At 38.9% G+C, this 26,657-nt stretch overlaps 1 protein-coding gene across 2 annotated transcripts in view; it reads left to right on the forward strand.

Moving 5' to 3' along the window:
- Window positions 1-26,657, forward strand: part of DPP10 (dipeptidyl peptidase like 10) — a 685,879-nt gene that overhangs the window by 532,861 nt on the left and 126,361 nt on the right. The gene's annotated exons all lie outside the window — the stretch shown is intronic.

Here is a 26,657-nt window from a genome sequence, read left to right on the forward strand (position 1 = left end):
TTCCATTGAAAGTGACACACTCCGTGGTACTTCAAATATAGGAAGTACATTGACTGAGTCCATTGATTAAATGGCCTTAACAGGATTACAGTTCAATATGTTCATGTCACACCCAGATCCAAATGTTTAATTGTTTGTGACATATGGCACAGTAATTTTATGAAACTTCAGTTGTCAGTTTTTTCTTCAAAATGTATATAAAGGTTTTTTGAACATAATCATATTTGAATATATTCAATTTGTAGTAATCCTATGTTTGAAAAATGAGTAGCCCTACTTAGATAGTGTTGCATAAATATGTGAAGAAGGTAGTCAATTTGCTCCTCACAGTCTTTGTGCTTTCCTGTCATTCTCAATAAATGGACAAGGCTACTTTGAAATAAAGAGCTTCACATCTATGTGGTGTTTCCTATCAAAATCAGAACACTAACTTTCCATTTGGGGAGCTTTCACACATAGAGGAGGTTTTGTTTTTCAAAAGGTTACTCTCTACAAAAAGAAAAAGATAAAAACGGACCTGGCCATGTATAATTATTGTGTAACCCCCTTCTATTTATTTTATAATACCTGTACAAGGCATTTGTATTCAATTAATCAATTAACCCAAAGTTCCTCAAAAGTGAAGCAGACAGCAATCTCCCAGACCAGACAAAAGCATGAGGCACAAGGCTCACAGGCTTCTCCCTTAAAGTCCAACAGCCTGTACTTCCACACTAGCTCTCCCTCTCGAGCTAACATTCATTCTTGCACTAGCTTTTAAATCAAAACACTGCTCTTATGTCAAAGCAAAACTGGGCCATGTGACAGCTCTTAACTCAAAATGCTCTTGAGTTGGGACACTCTTCAGTTGATGTTCCCCTGTGTGTTTAGTCTTTGAAATTTTGAAGGAGAAATGCATCATTTTTAGTGACTAGCATTTTGTTTTAGTCAGTATCAATTCTATCTAGCCAGAAAATTACCAATTACCAATAGAGATGAAAAGAGAGAAGAAATAAATGCAAGATGGTTCAGGGATGGTGCTGATCAATTACTTTTTCAGTCAGGGTTGGGCAGGATTTGTACATTTAGCAATTTAGAGAGTAGGTTGAAAAGCATTCCCAATTTAATCATTGGTTAAAAATATCCAATAAGATTTCTTTTTAAAAAACCAATTTGGAAGTAGCTAGCTGGCAGGAAGTACTGTCTCATATGTGATCTACCTTTGCACTGCAATTCATTGAACATGGAACCTTTACTGAGAAGCTGGTCTGTGTGAAAAAAAAGTAGATGATATGTCCATAAGGACATGCTAGGTTTCTTAGGAAAATTGAGTATTTAAAAAAGAGATCTATTTCTGGAGAGAAATTTCTTTTAGGTATATGTGAAAAATATAATTTCCTTACACTTATGACAAAGATCCTTTGTCTGCTGTGACATAACCGAGGAACATATCTTTATATGTTGCTCTAAAAGCCCCCAAAGTTTTAGGGTATATATTTACTGTGTATCTCTACTGAGCCTGAAACAGAAGAGAACAATAAGTACTGCTAAATTGCCTTCTTTTCCTATCTTTCTCGGATAATATAATAATAGGGGTTTTTTTGCCATCTGTTTTGGAAGATTGGCTTTGTTGAGATTGTTCTGAAGTTTTTGAAACAATTGTAATGGATTTTAAATTAAGAAGAAAAAATGAGTTTTTTAGTTCCCATTCTTTATTATCACATTTCCCACTGAGTACGATTGCTAGTACAACCTGGTGAAATGTCCTGTAGATTAGGAGGCAATGGGGCTTGATGCAAACAATAAAGTTCAAATCTTGTGGAAATGCTTCAGTACCTTGCATGGATCAAGTTATTCACATTTACTAATATACAGAGAACTGGAATTGTGAAAGAGATACTGTGTTTATTTGGTACAAAATCATCTTATTCATACAATTTTGACGATTAGGAAATGTTTTCTGAATTGGTTTATGATATGGAAATGAACGAATCTTATTATACTGGGGAGTTGTGCTAGACAATTCAGCTGAATACTTCTCTTGTTTCGAACTGACAAAAAATGAGCCTAGACACCACAACCCTCCTCGCCCCCATCAAAGCAAAATTTCAGCTGACTACCAAAGTTAAGGATTTGCAAGGTTATCTGATCCTTAGATATTAAATGCTAAGTGTCTCTCTTGGGCAATTGAAATTTGAAAATTAAAGGGAGCAGGAGCATTACTTGCTATCAAAGGCATGTCACTTGGTTATGCAAAGTATTATATACATAAGCAGGCACAATTGCCTGTGTATCCATCCTACATCCGTTTGAGCTTATTTGTATATAAATTTAAATGCATGCATCCACTAAATGGGGAACAATAAGATCAGCTAAATTATATTTATCATATTTACCTGCCTTAAATATGGGCACGCTGCATTCATACATCTGTGTAGTTTCTACTGACATTGACAAAGTATCTTTATATTTAGGGAAAGTGTTTGCCATCCTATGTTTTCTTAACTGATACAGTTGACATGTCTATCTCTCCCTGCCAACACACACACAATTACATACAGTAGAGTCCTGCATATCCAACATAAATGGGCTGGCAGAATGTTGGATAATCGAAAATGTTGGATAATAAGGAGGGGTTAAGAAAACACCTACTAAACGTCAAATTATGTTATAATTTTACAAATTCATGTTTTACAATAAATCAACAGAAAAAAGCAATTCAATACATAGTAACATTATGTAGTAATTACTGTATTTACGAATTTAGCACCAAAACATTGCATTGTATTAAAACACCTGTGGATCCGGGCGGGAGGCAGGCTGCGTTGGATAATACAAAACATTGGATGAGTGAAGGTTGGATAAGCAAGACTGTACAGTATTTTTTTTAAAAAAAACCAGTCCATTTCTTAGTGATCACAAAGCTGCAATTATGTGGGCTTATAGCAGTGTTTATCTGAAATGTTTTCATATAAAACAGTGGGCTTGCTTATTGGTCCAGTCAACCATATTACATCTACACTGCACTGCTTCCATTAGCTGCCTGTTGAGACACAGATTAAGTTTAATGCTGCTTTTAAGCCACTGCCTGGGTCTGTTGAAGATTTCTGATGCCTAAAAACCTGTTGTGAGAGCAATCTGTTTTCTATCCACTATCTGCTAATGAATACCCTACAATCATATCAGCAGTTGGTGAGTTAATGGGGTTTACTGTAGACAGGAATATAAATCTTTATATTACAAGGACTTGCACCTTTATAAAGTCACAGGGATTTAAAGGATTTAACACCTACATAGCTATGCATGTGGCTTTAACCTTGGTATTGTATTAAATTGAATCGCATCTAAGTATTTTTTTATCATTAACCTTTAAAAACTATTTTTTAAAAGGAAAATATTTTAAAATAAAAAATTTACCTTCTGGGTGGAGGTTTCAACTTAAAACACAATGTTACCACAGTAAACGAAAAAGTTACAAAACACTTTACAGACTAGGAATTAAGCAGAATTGTCTTTCAACCTCATCGGATGGGGGAAGAATCAGCAGCATGCTCCACTTTAAACACAGAGTCCACCGGCTCCCATTACACAACACACAACTACTTCTGTGCTTAAAGGGGTGATGAAGAGGAGCATGCCATGGCGGTGGCAATACAGGAGGCTTCCTGTGTTCCGGCCAGAACAATGGGGGGAAGCCAGATGGTCAACGCTTTCCCCTGTGAAATGATCAGCTGGGTGAATCAGGCGATACGAGGCATGGGGCATGGCGATTATGGCTGCCTTTATGCTGAGGTTGAAAGTCATTGCCAACACTTGATTATCTAGCTTCACCAGAGGTACATCTGCATTGCAGTATCAATGCAGTCTGACATCACTTGCTGATATGTAAGGCTGCTCTGAGTCCTCCTTGGGGTTGAGAAGAGTGGGTTACAAATATGGCAAATAAATAAATAAATAAATGACCCAATCCTATGGAATTCTTTTAGTTGTAATTTGGTACTTTTAGTACTCCTTAACAGACAAGCCTAAAGATCTTGTAAAGCTGCAACATACATGATTCCGTAGGACTGAACCATGGCAGTTAAAGTGATATCAGGCTGCATTAATTTTAGAGTATAGATGTGCTTTAGGGCCACTTTAGGGTTTCTCATCTATTTGCCTTCTAACAGTTTAACTGTTGCCTACTTTCAACCTTTTCTGTTCTTAGTCATGTTGCTGGTACCCAATCCTTTTTGCTTTTAGATCACAGCCCATCAACAGACTTGCTTCCTCCACATGTCTTCTTCACCTCCTATCTGATTCCCAACTGCAAACTCTCTCCCAAAATGCCAGCATATGCTCCTTTTATCCTCTTCAGATGGAATCATCTAACCAATTTGTCTGAAATCTCTTGGTTCATCACCAAGGGCCAACAAGTTCAAACAGGATGTTCAGTAATGGACCAAACACAGCTTGACCTTTTGATTCCTCTGCCTCTTATAAAAGCAACAGTCTCTTGTGTCAACCATTAATGGAAAACCTCAAAAGGCGCACCGTCACCTCCTTCACTGTGTCAGCTTAGCTATTCCTTGGCAGGCTGCCAACTGTGAGTTACCTGTACAGTGTATTTCTTAAGTCTCAGTTAGAGGCAAATGGCTTATATTTTTCCCTCATTCAGTTAAATATTAACCATTTAGTCAACAAAAGTGTGTGTGACAGGACTTTTGTTGTTGTTGTTGTTGTTGTTGTTGTTGTTGTTGTTTTGAACAAAAATGAGGAAAGGTTGGAATGAATCAACTTGGAAGCTCTGGCAGAAGAGTGCTTTAGGACCGGACCAAGACAGCACCTTACTTACTTAAATACTCCTCAGATCTCTCGGTTGGTAATTACTGAAAGGGGTTATGCCATTTTTCACCCTCTGTATCTTGTGCATTTTACCAACAATGACCTTCTCCCCTTCACCAGTTACATGAATAATTAATTTTTGTTTGATATTGTTTATGTTTTAGTAGGCCTAATGTTATGTTGCTGCTTTGAACTCCCAGTAGTGTGTGTATGTAGTGTTAATGATAATTATAACAGTTACAAATACCATAAATGAAGATATTTGACTCAGAGTGAACTTGTTATGCTGCCTAGTTTATAAAGGAAAATCAACCATTTCAAAACAATAAGAACAATAACATTGATGTTTTAAGTAAATGAAGCATACAAGAAAAGTCAGTGTAATAAAAAACAGAATGTTTCAAAAACTGGTTTAGAAAACTAATATAGCTATTTTTTTTTTAATTTTCATCCTCTGCAAATATATGGAACTCTTAAATCTAAAATATTAAAATTACTACACAAGAAATCAAAACTCTGAGTTTGGGCATGCTTGGCTTGCTTTTTACAATAACCTATTCAGACAGTATGAGGTTTTGCAATATACTACTACTACTACTAATAATAATAATAACAATAATAATTTTATTTCTTACCTGCCTGTCCTCATGACTCAAGGCAGATTAGAACATTGCAAAAAACATATAATCTAAAACATTTTATAAAATATACAAATTAAAACACATTTCTATATAACACAGATTAAAATACAAAGGAGGAGGAGGAGGAGGAGGAGGAGGAGGAGGAGGAGGAGGAGGAGGAGGAGGAGGAGGAGGAGGAGGAGCTTTAGTTTTCTACCCCGTCTCCATCTCCCCAAAGGGACTCGGGGTGGCTTACATGGGGCCAAGGCAGAATACAATTAAAAGCAAAGCAATAACAATTAAGACAGCATAAAACAGCATAAAAACAGCGCAAGAATAATAGCAATCAACAGCAATAACAGCAGACTAATTTTGGAGAGGGGGGAAGAAGACCACTATGCAAGCTGGTTAAAGAAAAAGGTGGTTCAATAAGGTGGACAAAGATTAAATCACAGGACATGAGTTTAAAATTCATGATTAAAACAGGCTTTTTTTTGGGGGGGGGGGGGTTACTATATCTTCAGTAACTTATTTTGCAACTATAACCTGGCAGAAAGAATGAAAATGTATTTTTATTTATTGATCTGACAGGTATAAAGAAAAATATTTTCCTTTGCAGTAGGATAAATAGAAAACATTCTACTCTGCTGTGTAGACGTAAGGAGAGTAGAAAGTAGAAGGCTGTTTCTTATCCCAAAAATGGGAAATGATTTCAGGGATTCTATAACAACTATAAATAGAAGTGAGGGATCCAGCTGTAGTGTAAGAAAAGACATAAGGAAATCTTAGGCAATTCAGCACTTTTAGTATACTTTATTCTAACCGCTAATGATGGAAATTGATCCCCAGTGACAAGATATGAAGAACAAAGTGGCAATTTCATCAAACCGAAATGTCTGTCATTAACTTCTTGGTCACAAGGGCTTTTTCAGCTCACCTTTAGTTCTTTAGAGGATAAAAATCAACTATTAAAAGAAAAAAAGAAAAAGGCAACAGAAACTATTGCTCTATAAGGTTTGTATTCCCCTGATCAGGTGCCCCATCCCACAATCGTCATCATTTGAGTGTGCCGGCTTCAGGTTAGGTGACCGGAACAGGATAGGGATTCTGTTAGCGTACCGACCACCCCGCTGCACGACAGTCTCCTTACCTGAGCTAGCAGGAGTGGTCTCGGACATGGCGTTGAGCTCCCAGCGGCTTTTGGTCCTGGGAGATTTCAATGTTCATGCCGAGACCTCTCTTTCAGGAGCGGCTCAGGACTTTATGGCCGCCATGACAACCATGGGCCTGTCCCAATTAGTATCTGGTCCCACCCATACTGCCGGACACACACTGGATTTGGTCTTTACGCAGGGATGGGGTGACAGTGTCGGGGCGGAGGAGCTGACCATCGCTCCATTGTCATGGTACGATCACTACCTGATTAGGTTTAGACTTGCTGTTCCTCCTAACCTCCGCAGGGGTGGTGGGCCCATTAGAATGGTCCGCCCCAGGAGGCTTATGGATCCAAATGGTTTCCTGACGGCTCTTGGGGAGTTTCCCACCTCCTTGACTGGCGACCCTGTCGATGCCTTGGTCTCTCATTGGAACACCGAGATGACTAGGGCAATCGACACAATCGCTCCGGAACGCCCCCTTTCGAGTAACCGAGCTAACCTGGCCTCTTGGTTTACTGAGGAGCTGGCAGCAATGAAGCGAAAGAAGAGGTGGCTAGAGCGCGTGTGGCGCAGGAATCCGACTAAATCAGCCCAAACACATCTGAATGCCTTTCTAAGGTCCTACGATGTGGCAATAGTGGCAGCACAAAAAAATCTTTTGCTGCCAATATTGCATCTGCGAAGAATCGTCCAGCTGAGCTCTTTCGAGTTGTCAGGGGTCTGTTAAACCCGCCGAAAAGCGAGATCCCTGACAGCTCTGGAGCTCGCTATGAAGCGTTTGCTCGATTCTTCGCAGATAAAATTGTGCAGATTCAGTCGGTTTTTGACACCACTTTACCTGCAGTCTCTGAGAATGTAACGAGAGCATCTGCTTGTCAGGTTTTATTGGATTCATTTCAATTGGTTCAGCTTGAGGATGTGGACAGGATCCTTGGAGAGGTGCGACCCACCACATGCATCCTAGACCCCTGCCCATCCTGGCTGATAAAAGAAGCCAGAGGGGGTTTGGCAGAGTGGGTGAAGGTGGTGGTTAATGCCTCCTTGCAGGAGGGCAAGATTCCAGCGAGCTTAAAACAAGCTATCATCAAACCGCTGTTGAAAAAACCATCACTGGACCCCACTCAATTAGACAACTATCGACCAGTTTCCAATCTCCCCTATTTGGGCAAAGTCCTGGAACGTGTGGTGGCAGCACAACTCCAGGGATTTCTGGTAGACACTGATTATCTTGATCCGGCACAGTCTGGCTTTAGACCAGGACATGGAACGGAAACAGCCTTGGTCGCCTTGGTAGATGATCTTCGCAGGGAACTGGACAGGGGGAGTGTGTCCCTGTTAGTTCTGCTGGACCTCTCAGCGGCCTTTGATACCGTCGATCACGGTATCTTTCTGGGATGCCTCATAGACATGGGTCTTGGGGGTACTGCTTTGCAGTGGCTCCAGTCATTTCTTGAGGGACGGTCCCAGAAGGTGTTACTGGGTGACACCTGTTCGGCCCCACAACCGTTGTCGTGTGGAGTCCCACAGGGTTCGATTCTGTCCCCAATGTTATTTAACATCTACATGAAGATCATTCGGAGTTTTGGTGTTATCTCTACGCAGATGATGTCCAGATCTGTCACTCCTTCTCACCTGTCACTAAGGAGGCTGTCCAGACCTTGAATCGGTGTCTAGCTGCTGTGTCGGACTGGATGAGAGCTTACAAATTGAAATTGAATCCAGACAAGACAGAGGTCCTACTGGTCAGTCGTAAGGCCGAACAGGGTATAGGGTTACAGCCTGTGCTGGATGGGGTTACACTCCCCCGAAGACGCAGGTTCGCAGCTTGGGAGTGATCCTGGACTCATTGCTGAGCCTGGAACCCCAGGTCTCAGCGGTGGCCGGGAGAGCTTTTGTGCAATTAAAACTTGTGCACCAGTTGCGCCCGTACCTCGGGAAGTCTGATCTGGCCACGGTGGTCCACGCTCTTGTTACATCCCGAATAGACTACTGCAACGCTCTCTACGTGGGGTTGCCCTTGAAGATTGTTCGGAAACTTCAACTAGTCCAGCGAGCGGCAGCCAGATTGCTCACCGGAGCGACATACAGGGAGCATACCACCCCCCTGCTGTGCCAGCTCCACTGGCTGCCGATTCAGTTCCGAGCACAATTCAAGGTGCTCGTTTTGACCTACAAAACCCTATACGGTTCCGGTCCAGTGTATCTGTCCGAACGTATCTCCCTCTACGTCCCACCCCGGAGTCTGAGATCATCTGGGGAGGCCCTGCTCTCGACCCCACCACTGTTACAAGTGAGGGTGGTGGGGACGAGGAGCAGGGCTTTCTCAGTGGTGGCCCCCACCTGTGGAACTCACTCCCGGGGGAAATCAGGGCATCATCATCCCTCCTCGCCTTCAGGAGGAGGGTGAAGACTTGGTTATGGGACCAGGCCTTTGGGCACTCTGGCAATTAAATCAGACAATCAGGCGAGTAAGACCAGCAGGATGGATGAATGGAACGTAAAACTAGATCTAGGTGTTAACGAACGCTGACCATGTAAGAGGAGAAATTGGGTTTGTATTTGGTTTTTATTGATTTTATTGATTTTATGGTTATAATGCATGCATGTCAACTGTGAATTGATGTAATTTTGTGTATGATTGTTTTATGATACAGGCATCAAATTGTGCCTTTGTTTCTGTAAGCTGCCCTGAGTCCCCTTCGGGGTGAGAAGGGCGGGGTAAAAGAACCCCAAATAAATAAATTGGTTACCACATTGAGAAAGTTTCAGAGGTGACCTTCCATTAATGGAAGGCCTGTTGCATGTGTAGAAGAGTCTTTTCTGAGTTGAAGTCTGATTACTGGACTGTATGAGCCCCCGGTGGCGCAGCAGGTTAAACCGTTGTGCTGCTGAACTAGCTCCCGCTGTTAGGCCCAGGTTCCGCCAACCTAACAGTTCGAAAACATGCAAATGTGGGTAGATCAATAGTACCACTCCAGTGGAAAGGTTACAGCATTCCATGCAGCCATGCTGGCCACATGAACTTGGAGGCTTCTACAGAAAATCGCAGGCTCTTTGGCTTAGGAATGGAGATGAGCACCACCCCTTAGAGTCGGACACAACTAGACTCAATGTCAAGGGGAAACATTTACCTTTATTTATTGCACAAGATATAGCACCGTCCTTTGGATGATGTCTTATGATATATGCTAACCTTTAGCCCCATGTGTAAGGTATCACTGAATGAATTTAAAAATGTGTTCCTGTATAATCTTCCCTGTTATTAACAAGGAAAATCTTGTTTCCCAGGCATCTTCATGGAGATATAATTGGTAGGGCTGGGCGGCTTCGTTTCGTTAATTCGTAATTCGTTAATAATTCGTTAATTTTTTCAATTACAAAACGATAACGAACCATTCTGGAGCAATTATTAAAAAATGAATTTTCAAAAACGTTTTGTAAATGTTTCGTATTTCGATATTGTATTCGTTTCGTTATTGTTTTGAGGTCGTTTCGTTATTATTTCCGCATGTCTGGGCCAGTTTTATGGTTTAATTAGTGAAAAAAAATTATAATATCACACCAACAGTCAACAACAGAGGGAGAGGGAAGCTTCAGAAGGTTTTGGAGGTTTTTTAGCGTATTTCGCGGTCGCGTCCGCCATTAACGAATCGATTCGTTATTGTTTCGAAATTGATTCGTTAATTTTTTACCATTTACGAAATTTCGTAAATATCGAACTTTTTAAAAGGAAAATTTTGTAATTATTTTAAATATTGAAACAAAAAAACCCCCCAAATACAAATCGATTTTAGAAACAAATTTTTCCGTTGTTACCCAGGCCTAATAATTGGTATTCTGATATTGAAATATACATCATACCATATGATTCTACAGAAAAGGTAGCCAATTTAATAGAGTAGGTGAAGGCAAGTGTTTTATTTGATTAAAAGTTATATGGTATGCAGCAGAATATCATTCAAGATTTTGTGCCCTGTCAGGGTTTTAAGGAATTAATTTATACTTAATGAGAAACATCTTATTAGTTACAGCCAGTGCAGAGAACACTGTTTGATATGAAATGTATTAATAAGAGACCTCGTCTATTTAATATGTTCTTAAGATGACCTTCTGTAAGAAGAAAGCTTCCATAAGGGTTTTCAGTCTAGACTAATTACTCCCAGAGACTTCATTGCCCAGCTTTATAAAAAAAAAAACGCTTCCATAAGTGATGATTCCCAAATATATTCTGCTCTTTATGACCTAAATATCACTTAATATCGATCCAAGGAAAGCCAAATTAGTTCTGTGATAGAAGATTATTACTTTGCAGTGTTGTGCAAAAAGCAGTTGTACCAAGAGTAATTAATAACTTGCACAGCCTTTTGTGTAAATGCTTGCACATCTGTTTGCATATTATAATATGCATCTAAATGCATATTACATGCCACCTTCATGTGGACTTTAAAAATGCACAATCAATATTTAGTGAAGCTTGCAGGAGTACATTTACCATATCTATTCTGTTCTAAGATGCCATTGATTGTAAGATGCACACATTCAGTACTACTGAGAGAAAAAAAGGCTTTCTTTTACATGTGTAAACAAATCAAAGGTTCTTACAATGTACCCCATTTTAGAGATGTTTACATGGTGAAAAAGTGTATCTTATTATTGAAGAAATACAATATATAACTGAATAGTGACCTATGCATGCTTGTTTTGAGCATATCCCTTCCATGTGTTTTTATATTTTCACACCACTGTTTTGAATTTAAAATATAGAAGAGGCAATATTGGATGTATATAATAGCCATACACAGGCCCGTAGCCAGGATTTCGTTTCGGGGGGGGGGGGGGGAGGCTGAATTTTTTTTCAGGGGGAGTTTCGGGGGGGCTGAGTTTCGGGGGGGGCTGAGTCTGAGTGAAAGAGGGTCTAGCCTAGCAAACCTTTTGTATCATTACCCCAATACCCCCATGCATATGGGATATATTGAGCATGGTGATCAGATCATGATATGAATAAACATAACAGTTTAAATAATACACCAGTAAGGCCTTTTCGCGAACCACAATGAAAATTTCGGGGGGGGGGGCAGAAGCCCCCCAAGCCCCCCCCTCCCCCGGCTATACAATTTTATTACACATCTGTCTCAGCTATACAACTAAATTGGGCTTACATTTTAACACATTGCTAGCCATTTAACGATGCCATTAGCTAGTTCACAAAACACAGTGCCACGGAATGCTTTCGAGTTCTCAATGCCACAGAATGCTTTTGAGTTAAAACTTGATATGTCACAAATTAATGTTAGAATAAAGATGTCATTCTAGGCCATGTTCTGCATGCCGGATGTCTTCAGGAGTTCCACATAGAACCTCTTGTTTTTACGTTCCAGAAATGTAGCAATTCTGTATAGCCAATGTGGCTGCTAGATATTGAAAGACTTACCCAAAGCTAATTTATTTAACCCATGAGTTTGTATATAACAATAGTAGAACGTGAAGTAGATGGACCATTTGTTTTAAAAATTAAAAGGTGCAAGGCAGTGGTCATCAATCAAGCAACGAGTCGCCATTAATCATACAGTGTGCTACAAAGTTTGAGAAGACTTATTGAATTAACAGGGATATGTTAAATCAACAGTTATGTAAGTTCCATTGATTAAGTAGGTCAACTCTAGCTGGAGCTAATAGAAGGCCTGGGGTGTATCAAGCTTTCCCTGACTCAAAACAAAGAGGGAAATAAATAATTTCAGAGCCATATCCTTGAGCCCATCCAGACAGGGCCCATATCCCAGGCCCTCTTGTGCTTTTACTGGAAGTATCTAAAGAGGATTAATTCAAAACAAAGCAGGAAAACCCTGTTTTATCTCGAATTAATTTGATAGCCCATTAGACCCATGTCATTCTAATGGGCTATGGAGCCTTCCCAAAACCCTTAAAATAATTTAAAAAACTTACCTGGAGCCATTAGGACTCTGTTCAAGCCTGATGAAATATACCAGTGATGCATGAGAAGACCTGGGGGGGGGGGGCACTCCTGCCCCCTATCTCTTATTTCAACATTGGTACATTTACAGAAAGCATGATGAAAGGCATTTTAGGGCTTCTTGGGGTGACAGAATTGCTATCCCTCTGGGAAAGCACAGGGTTTTTTTTGGGGGGGGGGATTTAACCTGCGCTGAAACAGGTTTTCTACATCATCTTTGGCACTGGTTAAAGTACTGTCTGGAAGCAGCCTTTATGCCGTATCTAGCAATTTATATAACTGTTACTATTCAGGATCCACAACTTGGCATACAGGGAAAGGCTGTTATCATAAAGTATACAGGCAGTCCCCAAGTTACAAACAAGATAGGTTTTTTAGGTTTGTTCTTAATTTGTATGTAATTCAGACCAGGTACTTTTTAATGTGTAACTCCAGCCATATATATAGCTTTGGATAGCATAGGCAAGGGTTGACACCCCTATGGTGTTTGTTTGGCTGTCTGTGCCACTGTTGAGAAGATTTCACCTCACTTTCTCTCCCTGTGATAATTGGATTTTGAAAACATTGACTTGTGGAAGCAAGTATTGGTGATAAAGCTTCAGTTGAGACTCTTTCAGGAGTGAATTTACTTTCCAAGGAGTAGATTTTTATCATTTCCAGTTGTCTCACCTCTGTTCTTAACTGCGAGTCATCTGTCAGTCAGATGCTTGTATCTCGGGGGCTGCCTGTACTTGGATTCAATTTACTTTGAAATAAGTTGGAGCTGTTGAGATGTCAGGAATTTCTGTAGATTTGATCTATATTTAGGTGTAAAGAGAGAAGCTATATTTCTCTCTTCAATTCCAAACGTTGGTCTCACTAAAAAATATGGTTTCAAAGGCCCTATATCTATTCAAAAAGCCATGGCAAAAGCATTCCATTTCCCTTAGGAAACCTCTCCCTGACCCCTTTTTTCTCTTAATTTTTGGACCTTCTTCCACCCCCTTCCAGGTGGCAATGTTGATTGATTTGGCTTCTCCTATCAAACAGTATCTGGTCCTCCCAATGTATGCCAATTACTGCATTCTTTTCACATTCCAACCTTGACTGCCCAGCGTCTCTCTACAAACTCTTTTTCTGCCTGTACAAACACATCTACAGCAGGCTGGTTAACTATCCCAGAATCCTTAGCTTCATTCTGACTAACAGCATTATCTTGACCAAAATATCAATTTCCAAACCCCTGTGAGTCTGCAGGAACTTGGTCATTTGACTGAGGTGTTGAAACCTCTGCAGACTCAGACATAGAAACCTCTGCAGAACCTTGATCATTTAACTCAGGAGCCTGAGGCAAAGAAACAATTGCAAGCCAAACTCCTACAAATACGTTTTAATCCTTTGTTTTAATGTTTAAATGTAGTTACATTTCATGATTTAATTGATAGTTTTATGTTAATGTTTTTTTTTATATTAGGTTTTCATGTATTAATTTTTGCTGAGAAAAACCACTTCAAGTCCCCCCAGTGGTGAGAAATGTGGTATATAAATCAAATAGATAGATAGATAGATAGATAGATAGAGGTTGTAGTTTTTAATTAATAAGTCCTGGGAAACATGTTGTAAGTCAGCGTTTCTCAACCTGAGAGTCGGGATCCCTGGAGGGGTCACCAAGGGTGGGGGTCAGAGAGGTCACCAAAGACCATCAGAAACACAGTATTTCTGTTGATCATGGGGGTTCTGTGTAGGAAGTTGGTGGGTTTCAGGATGCTCTTTGATTGTAGGTGAATTATACATTAAATCCCAGCAATTACAACTCCCAAATGTCAAGGTCTGTTTTCCCCAAAATCCACCAGTTTCACATTTGGGCATATTGAATATTTGTGCCAAGTTTGGTCCAGATCCATTATTGTTTGAGTCCACAGTGCTCTCTGGATGTAGTTGAACTACAAAACTCAAGGTCAATGCCCACCAAACTCTTCCAGTATTTTCCATTGATCATGGGAGTTCTGTGTGCCAAGATTGAATTCCATTGTTGATGAAGTTCAGAATGCTCTTTGGTTGTAGGTTAACTATAAATCCCAGCAACTACAACTCCCAAATGGCAAAATCAATCCCAGTCCCAACCCACCAGTATTCAAATTTGAGTGTATTGGGTATTTGTGCCAAATTTGGTCCAGTGAATGAAAATACATCCTGCATATCAGATATTTGCATTATGATTCATAACAGTAGCAAAATTACAGCTATGAAGTAGCAACAAAAATCATGTTAAGGTTGTGGGTCACCACAACGTGAGGAACTGTATTAATGGGTCGTGGCATTAGGAAGGTTGAGAACCACTGTTCTAAGTGATATTCATTTATTCATATAACACTATGAAATGTACATGGTGCTTTACAGGAAACACTACCAAAAACTGCTAAAGGATGCAGTCTACAATATATACACATGCATTATTAAGGATAGAAAAGGTTGATATGAATGCTGCTATTGCCATGAAGATTTGTTTATTTTCTTATGTTTTGTTGTTGTGAAATAGAATGTAAGTATTCTGCTTTGAATGAAAGTATCAATGAATTTATGGTATGGTTGCTCTGTGTTTGTTTATATGCTTGTTTAGTGAAGTAAGGATGACAGGGATTTACTTCTAAGCATGCTGCAAGAACCTCAATCCCATAGAGAAAACAGAGTAACACATAATTTTGTTTGAGGATTTAAAGTATGCTATTATTGGAGTACCTCTTTGAGTTGATTTGAGACATGCATAATGAGTAATGAATCTCATGTTGTTAGAACTTTGTTGGAGGCATACTTTGCACACACACACACACACACAATCACTTATCAAGATAGCTTACAAGAAAGGACTTTTGCCTTTAGATTCTATTTTCAAAAATCCTGCAGTACAACTCCTCTAACAAGAAAAATATTCCTCTAATGAGTTATACAATTTGGCTACAAAGCTGCATTAGGTAAAATTCAGGAAAAAAAAATGTGGGAAACTAGTTCTTTGTGGCTGAATACCACTTACTGATTGTTCTTGAAAAATAAGTCAACTAATAAAATTAATATTGATTGTTCTTCAAAGAAAAATTAGGGATAATTATTTAGGAGTGCTGCAGATTTAGACATTTCGTGAATATATAACCAAATTACGCTATGGAAAATTACCCAATCAAGATAATATTCCCCTTAACTGGGCTTCGGCAGTCTGAAAACTCTTGAAAATTTGTTAGCAATTTGAATTCATATAGACCTGGAGACTCAAATAGTGTATTTCCAAAGCTTATATGTTTCACCTAAAGTTGTTCACTAGCACAGGGAACACAATGTAGTGGAGAAAGTGGGATGAGACATGGAACAGTTTAGAGATGGATGGTGCCATTATCTAATCTTAGTGGATGACTTTACCAGGATTCTCCATAAAGTGACATTGATGATGAAGCATTATATCTCATGACTAGTGTCCAGTGCTATTTTTACATTCTTCTTTCACAGAGAATAACCATTAAAACTGTTCTGGTGGAATTTGACCATGGAAGGGGAGAAATTTTTGTGCCTTCTTGGAAAATATGGAATGTTTACCTCATTCAGCCTTTGCGTGTCCCTATGCAGTTGGTTGAAGTCCCACTTCTTTAAAAAGATGTCTAAGAAAAAAAGAAAATTGTGGCAAAAAGAAGAAAACAACATATGCAGTACATGCTTTGATTTGAGTTTTCATTAACTTCAGATGCTATGCTTGATCAATTTTAGATATCATATACATTATTTCTGATTTGAAGATCTAAAGGTCTTAGTTAATGGTTTCTTCTTGGGCCTGATGGAGATAATGTCCATTGGAGGCAATCAAAACATAGTTCACCCAATTTTAAATTATCTGAAGAGTCAGCTACACATGACTCTAATGCATAGAGACAGAATGCATAATCTGAAAGGAGTACTCACTTTGAAGTTGACATTTCTTTTATGTACTGTGATTGCAACTGTAGATATGATGTAAATGGCATATTATGCAAAGTGAACGTTTAATTATAATGAGAAACTTCAGTTGAATATTTCTTTTTGATTAATAATCTATCAGCAGATAAAATGCCATTTGCACATTTGAATTTTGATACAAGCCATACGGTGGCTGCGGTTTGACCTTCCAGTAATTATTATCTTAATTTTTTCTGTGTTACATATGAGGTAAGGAATATAGTGTCTCAAAAACACTGTCAAATTTTAGAAGCAGAAAAATTTGTATGTTCATTATATATTAACCATCTAGCCCAGTGACTCTCAACCTGTGAGTCCCCAGATGTTTTGGCCTTTAACACCCAGAAATCCTAACAGCTGGTAAACTGGCTGGGATTGTAGGCCAAAATACCTGGGGACCCACAGGTTGAGAACCACTGATCTGACCTTAACTCTCATTTTAAGAAAGACACAGTAATATTCTGGTTGAATATGTACATGTAGCTAGAAATACTCTATTTGGAACTTAAATTTTCTCCAGTAGAAACTTGGGCTGGAAAATGCAGGATTTTTTTAACCATACTGCTGAGGTGCGGCAATGTGTATATCCTTGACTGTTGGGGACAGGGCACAGGAAATGATAACAAAGAGGCGGAAAGCAAAAGTTCCCATAGGAATTATGTGGTTTCCTCTCCTGGGAAGTAGCTGTTTGCCTACAGGCCAGCCATGCTTTGGCATTTTTTATTTGGCATTTTATATTTTTATAATGCCTTAAGAAGCATTGCTAACAACAAGGCAGCAGGAGACGACGGGATCCCAGCTGAACTCTTAAAAGATGATGCTGTCAAGGTGATGCATGCCATATGCCAGCAAATATGTAAAACACAAGAATGGCCATCAGACTGGAAAAAATCAACTTATATCCCCATACCAAAAAAGGGAAATGCAAAACACTGCTCAAACTTCCATACAGTGGCCCTTATTTCTCATGCCAGTAAGGTAATGCTCAAGATCCTGCAAGGAAGACTCCAGCAATACATGGAGCAAGAGTTTCCAGATGTTCAAGCTGGGTTTAGAAAAGGCAGAGGAACGAGAGACCAGATTGCCAATATCCACTGGATAATGGAGAAAGGCAGGGAGTTTCAGAAAAAACATCTATTTCTGCTTCATTGACTATTCTAAAGCCTTTGACTGTGTGTATCATAATAAATTGTGGCAAGTTCTTGGTGGGATGAGCATGCCAAGCCACCTTGTCTCTCTCCTGAGGAATCTGTACAAGGACCAAGTAGCAACAGTAAGAACTGTCCACGGAATAACAGACTGGTTCAAGATTGGGAAAGGCATACGGCAAGGCTGCATACTCTCACCCAACCTTTTTAACTTGTATGCAGAACACATCATGCAATGTGCGGGGCTTGATGAATGCAAAGCTGGGGTGAAAATTGCTGGAAGAAACATTAACAACCTCAGATATGCAGATGACACCACTCTGATGGCCGAAAGCGAGGAGGAGCTGAGGAGCCTTCTAATCAAGGTGAAAGAAGAAAGCGCAAAAGCCGGGTTGCAGCTAAACATCAAAAAAACCAAGATTATGGCAACAAAAATAACTGACTACTGGAAAATAGAGGGAGAAAATGTGGAGTCTGTGACAGACTTTGTGTTTCTAGGTGCAAAGATTACTCCAGATGCAGACTGTGGCTAGGAAATCAGAAGACGCTTACTTCTTGGGAGGAGAGCAATGTCCAATCTCGATAAAATAGTAAAGGGCAGAGACATCACACTGGCAACAAAGATCCGCATAGTCAAAGCCATGGTATTCCCTGTAGTCACCTACGGATGTGAGAGCTGGACCTTAGGGAAGAGCTGGACCTTCATAGGGATTCGTGTACTATCCTTAGGGAAGGCTGAGCGAAGGCTGATGCTTTTGAACCGTGGTGTTGGAGGAAAGTTCTGAGAGTGCCTTGGACTGCGAGAAGATCCAACCAGTCCATTTTCCAGGAAATAAAGCCCGACTGCTCATTGGAGGGAAGGATACTAGAGACAAAGTACTTTGGCCACATCATGAGGAGACAGCAAAGCCTAGAGAAGACAATTATCCTGGGGAAAGTGGAAGGTAAAAGGAAGAGGGGCCGACCAAGGGCAAGATGGATGGATGGCATCCTTGAAGTGACTGGACTGACCTTGAAGGAGCTGGGGGTGGTGACGGCCAACAGGGAGCTCTGGCGTGGGCTGGTCCATGAGGTCACAAAGAGTCGGAGATGACTGAATGAATGAACAACAACCACAAGCACTAGCAGTGTCCACACAGGCACCCTTTTTCAGACTTGATCTCTTTCCACCGGAGAAATTTTTACGTGATCTCAGGTGTCTAAAATAGGTATAAAAACCAAACATTTTCTTGATAACAAATAAGCATTTGCAAAGCTTGCTAAACAGACTGATTTTTGTTTTTGTACAGTACAGTTGAAGGATTTTCTGCAGATACCACTGTAAATGCTGCATGTTATTGCTTAGAGATTTGTGTAAATGGGTAGCATTCAGTAACCTTCTACGTTTACCATTTTTTTTGGGCCTCTACACTGAGCATAGGGCACCCCATTTGAGGTCGGGACACATAGTTTAAGAAGCCCTGATATATACGACATCATTTAACAAAAAATCCATGAAATAATTGAAATAAGAGTTTGAAATTATATGATTTCAAGTTTGCAGACGACACCAAATTGGGAGGGATAGCTAATAGTCCAGAGGACAGGAGCAGAATTCAAAACGACCTTGACAGATTAGAGAGATGGGCCAAAACTAACAAAATGAAGTTCAACAGTGACAAATGCAAGATACTCCACTTTGGCAGAAAAAATGAAATGCAAAGATACAGAATGGGGGACGCCTGGCTCGAGAGCAGTACGTGTGAAAAAGATCTTGGAGTCCTCGTGGACAACAAGTTAAACATGAGCCAACAATGTGATGTGGCGGCAAAAAAGCCAATGGGATTTTGGCCTGCATCAATAGGAGCATAGTGTCTAGATCTAAGGAAGTAATGCTACCCCTCTATTCTGCTTTGGTTAGACCACATCTGGAATATTGTGTCCAATTCTGGGCACCACAATTCAAGAGAGATATTGACAAGCTGGAATGTGTCCAGAGGAGGGCGACTAAAATGATCAAGGGTCTGGAGAACAAGCCCTATGAGGAGCGACTTAGGGAACTGGGCATGTTTAGCCTGAAGAAGAGAAGGCTGAGAGGAGATATGATAGCCATGTATAAATATGTGAGAGGAAGCCACAGGGAGGAGGGAGCAAGCTTGTTTTCTGCTTCCTTGGAGACTAGGACGCGGAACAATGGCTTCAAACTACAAGAGAGGAGATTCCATCTGAACATGAGGAAGAACTTCCTGACTGTGAGAGCCGTTTAGCAGTGGAACTCTCTGCCCCGGAGTGTGGTGGAGGCTCCTTCTTTGGAAGCTTTTAAGCAGAGGCTGGATGGCCATCTGTCAGGGGTGATTTGAATGCAATATTCCTGCTTCTTGGCAGGGGGTTGGACTGGATGGCCCATGAGGTCTCTTCCAACTCTTTGATTCTATGATTCTATGATTCCCTGGATACAAGTTGACACCAGAGCACCTGAGGTGTCTGTAAACGCCTTCATGGGGATTCGTGTACTATCCTAGCACCACATCCCAAGCCAATGTCTAATTGTTTCAATATACTGTTGTTCAGTGATTATGCTAATTCCAAGCACATTTATTTCCATTCTCCTTTAGATTTTTGTATAAGGATTTCCAATACATGACATGAAATTGAAATACACTCTTGGACATTTTATCCTTTTCATTTCCTATCATTTCTTTAGTTTAAATTTCCTTTTGCATCAATGTTTGTGTTTGGAATCTTTGAACAGTCTTCCAATATTGACAGCAGGCCAGAACAAGTAATGCTGTGGCACCTGTTGATACCTGTATGGTACTATTTTAATAGTGAACCAGTTAGTATATACTTCATAAATGCAATCTCTATGCAAGTTAGCTTCCCTTGGAGTTTTGCACTTGGCCACTCACAGAGCAATTGTAGGATGGCATTGTAGCATGTGCATAGAAATGATGATGAATGTTTACTGTCATATTTTCAGTCATCATTTTAATACTTTGCAGCTCCAGACAACTTTTAGGTTTTGTCATCATAACTAGTCCTTCTACCCAGGATGATTCTTTAACACACTCAATCAGCAGTGACTTAGAAAATGCCATTTCTCCTGTAACTTTCAAATATTGTGCCAATCTGACCTAGCAGTGTTATTTTAAGTGGTGGTTTCAGATGAGACACACGCAGAGTTCACATGTGGGGGTTCAACACATTATAGGTATATTGTTATTTTTCTTATACTTGTATGCAACCTCTTGTGGGAAAATCACAATCTCCAGAGAATGTGTTCTTAAATTCCTTGCTGCTTCGATGCTATTCCCATTGAATGGTTTGCTTAATGTACTCATGTTCCTTGTTTTCCTTGATGCTCTCTTCTCTGTTGTGCATTGTTTGTGGATAAAGTTGATGAGCAAATGTTGGTGAGATTTAGTATTAATGGGTGTGGTAGACAAAATCATTCCAAAGAGTTCATTTCATTCCAGTTTCATTGTTATGGGCTTATTCAGGCAGTACCAAGTTAAACTTGCCTTAGGCAAAACCGCTTATTTATAGTATTGGTATGAATTCCCTGAAGTACATGGCTGAGAAGGTATGATAGACATGTTTTGTCACTGCTTTCACTGACTGTTTTAAACTGTTATAGTTCTGCAGTCTATAGAGATAGTGAAACAGCCAATCGAGAGTTCATTGATAAGCACCTCTTAACATTATTTGTCAGTTTTAAGATGATATAATTAGTAGGTAGCATATGAGGTGTAAGAAGTTCTGAGTAGGCTGCATCCAGAAAAGATGAATAGAATAGACCCAAAGATCCAGACAATAAAGACAGAATAAAAAATGTCACTCACTTTTCTTACTATCTTTTTTTAGTTAGGTAAGTGAAAGAAAAAGGTATTTCATTGTTCATATTTGTTTCTATGTGTTTCTGTGTAACTTGTAATTACTTACGACAGAACATATTTAATATATGTATATTAATAACTTGTTGACAATGACTGTAGAACTATTCCATGGTTATTTATTTATTTATTTATTGTGTCAGGAGCGAATCAAAACAGTTGTATTGCATTAAAAACAAACAAACAAAACACAAAGATTGCAGACTTAGTATTCTATTAAATATCCTTTGACCAGGAGCTGGCCACTTGGAGTGCCTCTGGTGTTGCTGCAAGAAGGTCCTCCATTGTGCATGTGGCAGGGCTCAGGTTGCATTGCAGTAAGTGGCCTGTGGTTTGCTCTTCTCCACACTCGCATGTCGTGGATTCCACTTTGTGGCTCTGCATCTTGTGGTGCCAGAGCACAGTCTGTTCAGCGCCTTCCAAGTTGCCCAATTTTCTGTGTGCCCAGGAGGGAGTCTCTCATTTGGTATTAGCCATTGATTGAGGTTCTGGGTTTGAGCCTGCCACTTTTGGACTCTCGCTTTCTGAGGTGTTCCAGCAAGTGTCTCTGTAGATCTTAGAAAACTATTTCTTGATTTAAGTTATTGGCATGCTGCCTGATACCCAAACAGGGGCTGGGCCGGAGAGGTCACTGCCTTGGTCCTTTCACTATTGGTTGCTACTCCCCGGCAGATGTCAGGTGGTGCAATACTGGCTAGACAGTGTAATTTCTCCAGTGGTGTAAGGCGCAGACACCCTGTGATAATTCAGCATGCCCATGATAATTGAAACCCCTGTACTTTCATAGATCATTGAGAAAACCGGTGGAATTATTTGTTCTTGCATGTGAAAATTAAATCAAGGATTGATCCACCTCCTGACCAAATAAATTGCCTAGAATCAGCAGGATGGCAATAAATGGATGCAAACCACTATGTTTCCTTGGCCATCCAGGAGTGATGCAGGCACAGTAGCCCTCCAGCTGAATAAAGCCAGAGGACTGGTGAATCCCTTGAAGTTTCAGCTTTAAAGGAACACCCAAGATGGGGATCCTATTTTGAGGACAGGTTTTTGGATTGATTCTTTAACATTCATATTACACCCTGGATTGAATTTCCTGTAGAGTCACCAGCCTCCACTGTTATTAGGGCAAGCATAATTACATTCAAAGGTTCTAGAGAAGGCGGTGGCCTCACAACTCCAAAGTTCCTTGGATGAAATCAATTATCTGGATCCATTTCAATCTGGTTTCAGGCCTGACTATGGAACAGAGATGGCATTGGTCACCTTGGTGGATGGTCTATGGAGCTAGATAGACAGAATGTGTCCCTACTAGTTCTCTTGAACCTCTCAGAGGCGTTCGATACCATCAACCATGATGTTCTTCTGGGGCACCTTGCTGGGATGAGATTGGGAGCCACTGTTTTACTGTGGCACCGATCCCTCCTGGACTGGCAGACCCAGATGGTGGTAGACTCCTGGTCGACCCCCTGGCCTTTGGGGTCCCATCTTGTTCCTCATGCTGTTCGATATCTACATGAAACTTCTGGGAGAGATCATCCGGAGTTTTGGAATTAGATGCCACCCAACTCTATTACTCCTCCCTAAACAACTAAAAATGCCCCCTCCCTCCTGTGCTTTAAAAAGGTGCCAAAAACCTACTTATGCAAATTTGCTTATCAAGAGGAGGATTACTACATCTTAATACATATCCTCATTTAGGTATTGGAAACCTACTTCAGAGTTGTTGATCACCTTAAACCACTCCAAACTTTTAAATGTGTTTTAGCTGTCTAGACATTATAGTAAATGTGTGTTTTGTGATATGTTTATTTAAGTCTTTTAATATTTGCTTACTCTTTGGTTAGTTGTTATAAGTTTATATTGAAGTTGTTTTATTCACTGTTTGATTTGATTTGTCTCCTGTTTGTTTATTATGACATTATTGTTTGTCACTTCTACTGGAAACCGCTCTGAGTTCTCCTGAGGAGGTAGAGTGAGTTACAAATAAAGTCGTCTTCTTCTTCTTCTTCTTCTTCTTCTTCTTATTATTATTATTATTATTATTATTATTTAGAATTTGGTGCAATGACTGGTTTACAAATTAACTGGAACAAAACAGAAATGTTATTATTTAATTATGGAAGGAAGAATAAAAGAAATTAAAAGAAGAAGGAAAGATAAAAATAAGGATTATGGAGTAAAATAAATATCTAGTAATAAACATCTCCAAGTAATTAGAGAACTTAGAGGAAAACAATTTAGCCAAATTAAGAAGAGAGATAAAACAAAAACTGGTAGAATATGATAAGCTCAAACTATCATAATTTGGTAGGACTACATTAATCAAAATAAAAATACTAACAATTTTTTAAATTTAGAATGTTTCCAAAACAAATTCTGAATTAGAGTTAAAATTGGTTAAAAAAATGTAAATGGTATAGACCACAAAAAGGATGGCCTAGGCCTCCCAAATATAAAGTTATATTATATAGCAAATCAATTAAGATATATATCATGGAAGGTTTAGCAAGTCCAGGTTATTTAGAATGGTTAGAAGAAGAAGAAGATAAAGAAATGAATTTGAAGTTGGAATATATATTTTTACATAGATAAAAATGAAAATTAAAAAAAAAACCTGTCACAATCAGCTAAGTAATCCTTTTCTAAAAATATTGTGGATATATGAATATAAAATATAAAATAAACTTGTTCCCAGGTACAACCAATAATACCAGTAGTGAACTTAGAAACATTCCCAACTAATTTAAAAAGAGAATTGTAAAAAAAAAAGATTAAAAGAAAAGAAATCAATGAAAATAAAAGATTGTGATATGAAGATGACAAGCAAAGGGAGAATAAAAGATCAAAGTTTAGGAATTGAAACTACATGGTTTAAGAGCTTACAATTGGAAAAATAGTCAGCAGATATACGAAAGAAATACAGGGGTGGAAGAGAGTATACAAAATTTGAATGAATTATTATTTAAAGAGATGCTAAAACAGGAAATCAAACAATTATAGGCACAACAAGTGATACACACACACACACACACTGATGGAAGAAGAGCAGATGCAAGATCACCTCAGAGAAACATGGGGAAAAGATTCTGAAAAAAGTTTAAATGTACAATTATGGATGGAAATATGGGATATTCATATTTTGAAATAAGGATTAAAGAAAACTATTATAAGATTGTATAGAGATGGTACTTAACACCAGTCAGATTTAACCAGATAGACAAGAAATATTCAAATCAATGTTGGAGAGGTTGTCAAGAAATAGGCTCATATATACTTATGTGGTGGACTTGCAAATGTATCCAAAGTTTTGAAAAATGATATTTAAAGGGGATAACAAAATATGAGATAATGAGCACACCAGAAATAGCTTTACTACCAATATATGATAATATTAAACTATTACAATAAATAAAAGAGTTAATCTCCAATTTATTAACAATAACGAGGCTGATAATAGCAAAAATTGGAAAGAAAAGCATGATTTTCAGCTAGAAGGTTGGTATAAAAAGTATGGAATGTAGTGATAAAGGATAAATTGGCATGCAGTACTAAGACTAAAAAGAGAATATGGAAACTAAATGATGTTTGGAAAATATGGGGATTTTTTTTTATAGAATATGTGCTTGCTGAAGGGCAGGGGAGCAAACCTGCAGTGAAAACAATGATGTTTTCATCCAGGGGGAGGTAGTACCCATTTTTATCTTGCGGTGTTTATTTTGTGCATAATATGTTAAAATTGGTAAAAATGTTGAAGCTCAACCCAACAGTGTGAAAACATAATAAAAGTTCTGTTAATGTCAATGCTTAAAAATTAAATAAAAAAGATAATTAAAAGAAATAACTTTCTGCACCAAAGTAATCTACACAATAGTCAGTAATATTGAGAGGACTTTTGTAGGTCTGAACAAGAAAATGCATCCTTATTATATATGAAAAAAATAATCTAAATCTCTGAATAATACTATTTGAATTAAAAACAGCAAATTCCCTCACTTGTCTATTCCTACTTATTATAGATTTATTTCTAACTGCTGACTGGTATGCTGGAGAACCATGTTACAGATTAATTACATGTTTCATTGTGAGGTTAATGTTAAAAGGTAATGAGTCACATGGAAATTATCAGCTTGAATCCAAATATTTTCATCTGCACATACAAAGTGCTCTCCTGTCATCCTAGAGGAAAATTGCCAACTGTCCATTTCAGTGGCAGGAGGAGTGTGGGTGGTTTGTGTGTGCATGTAGACCTTTCAATCTACACACAGTTGAGTAATGTAACATGCCTTCTGGTATGTTCCCATGTTCCCTGAGAACTGAAGTCTACATTCACCATGGATTAAATACAAATGCACAGCTTTTTTTAGATTGTAAATCATGTTACTGTTGCATTGAATACAGCTTTACAACTAAATAATACCTGTAGCATAATTTCATGCATGGAAAGACCCACCTGCTTTGTGAACCTGTCATGACATAAGTTATTTAGAAGATGCTGTCTTGTGAATATCATCACATGTGGAAACCAGCTTGACAGGCATGTTGAATTATTCTCAGACCATGAAAGGGACTTTTCTTGATGTTGTGATCAGTTTCTACTCAAATGTTTCTCGGAAGGCTGCATAGAGATATCTTTTTAATCTCCATATACATTATTTTGACCATAACAAGGTTTTATAGATATTTTAATGGTTTATTTAATTTGTTTAGGTACATTTGTTAACTACATTGAGCACTCTTTCTTCTTAGAAAAATAGGATTTAAATTAATAGTAAAAAGAATAAAATGAACAAAAAAGTGTGTGTGGGGGGGTACATCCTCCATCAACTAAAATGCTCTGACATATACACTTACAAAGACAGAGAAGATATATCCTCTAAACTCAGGTGCCCAATAATTCACACAGAGATACAAGCCATGCAATAGGGACAAATATAAACATTGAAGTCTAAAGACCGCAAAGAATAAAGGACACATATGTCTATGGAATTTCTGTGTGATTATAATTTATGGAAAACAAGGAAATACATGCCAATTCGTAACAGAGAGTAATGATGATATATCTTATTTGGTATGATAATTAGCATAGAATGGGAAAGAGAGCCAGAATGCAATTAAGCCCAACATAA

Source organism: Anolis sagrei, chromosome 1 (genome assembly GCF_037176765.1).
Source record: "Anolis sagrei isolate rAnoSag1 chromosome 1, rAnoSag1.mat, whole genome shotgun sequence".
Lineage (NCBI taxonomy): Eukaryota > Metazoa > Chordata > Lepidosauria > Squamata > Dactyloidae > Anolis > Anolis sagrei.